Source organism: Oncorhynchus mykiss, chromosome 15 (assembly GCF_057628025.1).
Source record: "Oncorhynchus mykiss isolate SJ-2025 chromosome 15, ASM5762802v1, whole genome shotgun sequence".
In the NCBI taxonomy this organism is placed as follows: domain Eukaryota; kingdom Metazoa; phylum Chordata; class Actinopteri; order Salmoniformes; family Salmonidae; genus Oncorhynchus; species Oncorhynchus mykiss.
This window is the reverse complement of record NC_143036.1, coordinates 26,333,219-26,339,679: the sequence shown is the minus strand read 5'-3', so window position 1 is coordinate 26,339,679 and position 6,461 is coordinate 26,333,219. Positions and strand designations below refer to the sequence as shown.

General features: G+C 40.5%; 2 long non-coding RNA genes across 3 annotated transcripts in view; both read right to left on the bottom strand.

The window, feature by feature from the left end:
• LOC149977426 (uncharacterized) overlaps positions 1-6,461 on the bottom strand; it is a 243,891-nt gene that overhangs the window by 47,278 nt on the left and 190,152 nt on the right. The gene's annotated exons all lie outside the window — the stretch shown is intronic.
• LOC149977427 (uncharacterized) lies at positions 1,089-5,650 on the bottom strand. The gene is made up of 2 exons (XR_016486622.1): positions 5,525-5,650; positions 1,089-1,466 (listed from the first exon to the last, which is right to left on the bottom strand). It is a non-coding gene; the product is annotated as an uncharacterized LOC149977427 (long non-coding RNA).

Below are 6,461 nucleotides of genomic sequence, written 5' to 3'. Positions count from 1 at the left end.
GGCCACGTCGAGTATCCCATACTTAACCCAAATGTTCTTTATCGGTCAAGCGTTCTCCAAGGAACCTTAAGAGCTGAGGAAGAACCATTTAAGAACATTTCTTTCTTTCAGTGTACTTTTAATCCTACCCTGGTGTAACAGACAAGCAATTTTTAGGACCTTTCTTCTTAGGTAGCCTAGTGGTTAGAGCGTTGGGCTCGTAACCGAAGGGTTGCTAGATCGAATCCCCAAGCTGACATGGTAAGAATCTGTCATTCTACCCCTGAACAAGGCAGTTAACCTACTGTTCCTAGGCTGTCATTGTAAATAAGAATTTGTTCTTAACTGACTTGCCTAGTTTAAACATTTTTTTTTAAATGTCATAGAAACGTTTTCACATATGTAGACTCTGGTATGGTACTGGAGATAAGGAAAATTAGGTTAAAAATGTAACTAGGGTTTGTATTACCCTACAAATGGACAGCCTATTTAAATTACATAAATAACCTTGTGAATTAAATTTGTCAGTCATATCAAACTTTGTCAACCTTTTGTAAATGGAATATGGGGGTTATATTTCACCATGTTATAGCTAATACAGCTAACATATACTAAAGTGGACCTGCAATGTTGATGATTTATTTCTATTGGGGTTTTATTGGTTAGTTATGTAGCTGGCAATCTGAAATGTATTTCTCAACCCATAAGAAGTTATCATAATCTGAATTCACTTGATTTTGTAGCTACAGAAATTTTAAATATCAAAAGGTGCAAGGAGAAGCACTTTTGTGTTCATGAGATTTGTAGCCTACTGTTTGCTTTATGTATTAATCTGCTTTCCTAAAATGCACTAGACGTGGGTGTTTGGAATGTCTTTCTCGCTCCGCTGGTTTTAATGGTGCTTTCTGCCTGTGTGGAGTTATCCTGTCTTACCTACATATTTGTGTGTTTGTAAGTGAACAAATGCTGGAGAAGACTTTTATTAAAGGAAGTTAACTCTTCAGTGTCAACACCAGGGGGCCTTAAAATGCAACACTATAAGAGTGTTGCAGTATCAATCATAGCAACCGTCATAACACATTTATTCAACATCATTTACCAGGAGTGTAATCTTTTACATCTTTATTAATCAATTGTACAACATACATGTGTATTTTTCCAGCCACAGTATTTAAAAAGCATGTTTATACAACATGATGTATTCAATATTCCAATTGATTTCAGAATGTACTGTAGCCAAAGTGTTACCAAATTAATTGTTGATCATGTGTTAATTGAAGGGTCCATATATGGTAAAGCCCAGAGTTTTAGAGCTCCTCATTGGCTGTCTGGTGGATTGAGAGTTTCTGAGGCAGGACTACATTCAGGAAGTGGGACCTGTTCTGCTTCAGTCCCAGGCCATACTGTCTGCTCCAAGCCCAGGTTCAGTTAACTCTCGGTGTGGTCAAAGGGAAGTCCACTCCACCAACCACAGCCCATTGGGAGACCTGAGAGAAAGAGACAACATTTAAGAAATATCTCATGATACTCTTAGGGAATGGGCAAAAAAGCCATGAAAGGAAATTAAAGATTACACCCAGTGCGTGCGAAGCTGGCCATGTATGCCATCGCTATCCTGCTTAACTCTTCGTCCTCTTCACTGATTGGTCCATCAGGGGACACACATAGTATGTATATCATCTCTGGATGGAGAGTTAACACAGTGATGACACAGGGATGTTGTAAGTTACATCGTGAGACTGAGGCTGCACTGAATGCATGTATGTCCTCTGGGTTTTTCGCATGCTGGAGGTATTCCTCTACAATAAGCCCAGTCATGATTTCAAACTGATAAGATTGCATCCTTTAAAGCTATAATCCTTTTTGAAATAATTGAAATAATAACAATAATTGAAATAATACAGTGCCTTGCGAAAGTATTCGGCCCCCTTGAACTTTGCGACCTTTTGCCACATTTCAGGCTTCAAACATAAAGATATAAAACTGTATTTTTTTGTGAAGAATCAACAACAAGTGGGACACAATCATGAAGTGGAACGACATTTATTGGATATTTCAAACTTTTTTAACAAATCAAAAACTGAAAAATTGGGCGTGCAAAATTATTCAGCCCCTTTACTTTCAGTGCAGCAAACTCTCTCCAGAAGTTCAGTGAGGATCTCTGAATGATCCAATGTTGACCTAAATGACTAATGATGATAAATACAATCCACCTGTGTGTAATCAAGTCTCCGTATAAATGCACCTGCACTGTGATAGTCTCAGAGGTCCGTTAAAAGCGCAGAGAGCATCATGAAGAACAAGGAACACACCAGGCAGGTCCGAGATACTGTTGTGAAGAAGTTTAAAGCCGGATTTGGATACAAAAAGATTTCCCAAGCTTTAAACATCCCAAGGAGCACTGTGCAAGCGATAATATTGAAATGGAAGGAGTATCAGACCACTGCAAATCTACCAAGACCTGGCCGTTCCTCTAAACTTTCAGCTCATACAAGGAGAAGACTGATCAGAGATGCAGCCAAGAGGCCCATGATCACTCTGGATGAACTGCAGAGATCTACAGCTGAGGTGGAACAGTTAAACTAAACTCAATAGGAATTTATAGGCTACGTTCTTCAAGAATCAATGGGTATGCAGTATATCATTCATTTATAATTCCAAAAATGTATGTAGCAATGAAGGATTCTAGCTATAAAATGTTGACTTTTTGTCCACCTATTGCAATCTAACAACCAGTGGAATGAACTATTGGTGTATCCCTTTACACTTGTACCCGTATACAGATTTGGGGACTGATAAGCACCTAAATTGGAACTCAGTGGCTGTACGGTATGCTATAAACGACATCGGAGCTCAGGTTCTGCGCTTCACAGCACTGTATGGGTTTTGACTGACAGCTGTTCTGAACTTGAGCACTGTACGTGACAAGACGTTGCCCCCGTCGCTCCCTCTAATTGGGGTACTTTTGCTATTTTTTTGTTGACTGAGTGAAGGAAATGAGGGAAATGCTGTAAATTAAGAGGACTCAATGTATTCAATGAGGATTATAATACATTTCGCTTTGATGTCAAACAAGCAAACCAAACCCCACTTGAGTCTAAATGTGCACTTCCCATTTCCATATCATAAAACTCATGTCATATACGGTGTCAATGTTTATGATCCCTATGTTTGATGTTCAGTTACAATATGACATGGCGTCATACTGTGGGTTGTTCTGAATAGAATGAGACGTTTGCCTATTGTAACACAATTTGCTGCGGAACCACTTTCTATGTGCACCAAAATGATGATCTGTTTCTCTGCATTGCCTTGTGAAAGCCTAACACTATAGGATCTTATTTTAAAACTTAGCTAGCTCATGTCGGCAATAGAACAAGCTTTCAAATGATGCCCACCTGACTCAGGATGCGATTCATGAATGGTCAGTTTTTGGATTGCGGAAACAACAATAATTGTGTGATTGCAGGGTTGTGTTCCAAACAAAACAACGTCAAGTGTGCTTGCTCTAGTTCCTCAACTGCACAGCTAGGAGAGCTCAAAAAAAGCACTTTATAGTTGAAAACCCTTCTTTGAGTCATAAAAGTGCATTGAAATGACTTGTCTGGTCACTTGGCGACACCACTCAAACCCTTGTCTTATGTTGCACCTACCCCACTTTTCCAGGACAATTCTTATCATGTTACTGAATTCATCCAGAGTATTTTCTGATTTCGTTATCAACAAATGCGGCGAAAAGTACAGTAAATGTAAAATGCACGTAAAATCAACAGTGTAATGTTTGGATTCAGTCTTGTGTCAGGTGAACTGTTGTATCCTCAACCTTTGTCTAATACTCCAAACTAGTCCCTTTCAATTGCTACCATGCTTATGCATTTAATATTTATTCTGTAAGAAACATTTCAATTTAGTCCTACCAATATACAGTGCATTGACTTTTTACACATTTTGTTATGTTACAGCCTTAGTCTAAATTGATTAAATTAAGTGTTTTTCCTCATCAATCTACACACAGTAGCCCATAATGACAAAGCGAAAACAGGTTTTTAAAATGTTTTGCAAATGTATAAAAAAAAAACAACAGAATACTTATTTACATAAGTATTCAGAACCTTTTCTATGATACTCAAAATTGAGCTCAGGTGCATCCTGTTTCCATTGATCCTTGAGATGTTTCTACAGCTTGATTAGAGTACACCTGTGGTAAATTAAATTGATTGGACAGGATTTAGAAAGGCACACACCTGTCTATAAAAGGTCCCACAGTTGACAGTGCATGCCAGAGCAAAAAACAAACCAGGAGGTCGAAGGGATTGTCAGTAGAGCGCCGAGACAGGATTGTATCAAGGCACAGATCTGGGGAAGGGTACGTAAACATTTCTGCAGCATTGAAGGTCCTCAAGACCACAGTAGCCTCCATCATTCTTAAATGGTAGAAGTTTGGAATCATCAAGACTCTGCCTAGGGCTGAACGCCCGGCCAAACTTAGCAATCGGGAGAGAAGGGCCTTGGTCAGGGAGGTGACCAAGAACCCGATGGTCACTCTGTTAGAGCTCCAGAGTTCCTCTGTGGAGATGGGAGACACTTCCAGGACAACCATCTCTGCAGCACTCCATCAATCAGGCCAGACGGAAGCCACTCCTCAGTAAAAGGCACATGACAGCCCCCTTCAAGTTTTCCAAAAGGCATCTAAAGACTCTCAGACCATGAGAAACAAGATTCTCTGGTCTGATGAAACCAAGATTGAACTCTTTGGCCTGAATGCCAAGCGTCACATCTGGAGGAAACCTGGCACCATCCCTACGGTGAAGCATGATGGTGGCAGCATCATGCGGTGGGAATTTTTTGGAGCGACAAGGACTAGGAGACCAGTCAGGATTGAGGGAAAGATGAACGGAACAAAGTACAGAGAGATCCTTGATGAAAACCTGCTCCAGAGCGCTCAGGACCTCAGACTGGCGCGAAGGTTCACCTTCCAAGAGGACAACCACCCTAAACACACAGCCAAAACAACACAGGAGTGGCTACGGGACAAGTCTCTGAATGTCCTTGAGTAGCCCAGCCAGAGCCCGGACATAAACCTGATCAAACATCTCTGGAAAGACCTGAAAATAGCTGTACAGCGATGCTCCCCATCCAACCTGACAGAACTTGAGAGGATCTCCAGTGAAGAATGGGAGAAACTCCCCAAGTACAAGTGTGTCAAGCATGTAGCGTCATACACAAGACTCAAGACTGTAATCGCTGCCAAAGGTGCTTCAACAAAGTACTGTGTAAAGGGTCTGAATACTTATGTAAATATAATATTTAAGTTTTTTTTATATAACTTTAGAAACATTTCTAAAAACCTGTTTTTATGGGGTATTGTGTGTGGATTGATGAGAGAAAAAACGATTCATTCATTTTAGAATACGTCTGTAACGTAACAAAATGTGGAAAAATTCAAGGAGTCTGAATAATTTCCAAATGCACTGTAGGCCAATTCTCGTGAGTTCAAAGGGTTAAGCAAGAGAAGTATATAAGTGGATGAATAAGGAGAACTTACATAAGAAGAAAATGTCCATCACGGATTCCACAGACTGCTTCTCCATGCCATCAACCCAACCTAAAGATGCATAAAACTATGGCATCAGAAACAACAGTTAGACTGCAACAGAGGTGAAGATATCTGAAATGTGATACAGGTACAGTAATCTGATCTGATCCGATGATCACAATAATGTTGTCTTAAAGAACATCTCACAACAAGATATAAAAGCCAATGAGCTTGCCTGAGGCATAATCCATCCAAATTCATGGTTGACCACCTCTATAACCATAGGAACCTTCAGGAACTCCTTGTTCTTCAAAACCTCTTCAGGAGGCCCTTTCAGGAACACACCATCAATGCAGGGCCCATGAATGCCTGAACCTAAAATACAGATATTTTTGTCAGCTTCCATGCATATGATAATAGACCAACATGCCAATAAGCCACATCAAACAGAACTGAATGACCTCATACTTTTTTGATGGTGTGAGTATGTCCCTCTGACGCACTGCACAATCTTCTCAGTAGTGCTGTCATCACACTCTGACAGATTGGACATCATCTGGAATGGGAGAGGAATTCACCTGCCATTAACAAACCCTCTCAGAGAAGACTGGTTACTATTTTAGGTCATAGTCAGGGCCATCAAGTTATTCATATTGTAACCAATGGTTTGTTTTGTACCAGCATTAATGGGGGCAGGGTGGGTGTGGACCTGGATGCTGTGTTACATAGGTATTCATGAGTACCTTGGCATTGGCCAGTGGGTTGTTGGTAGTAATGGGCCTCCAGTGGTGCCACTCCACTCATAGGGATGGTTCTGGGAAACAGGCCCTCAGCTAATGGACACAACACCTGTCAGGTGATAGACAGAGCCAATGGGTCAAACAGTGCTACTCTCTTTGGTTTTGATGGTTTACACTGTCAGGTATAAATTCAACCACACCTCTTC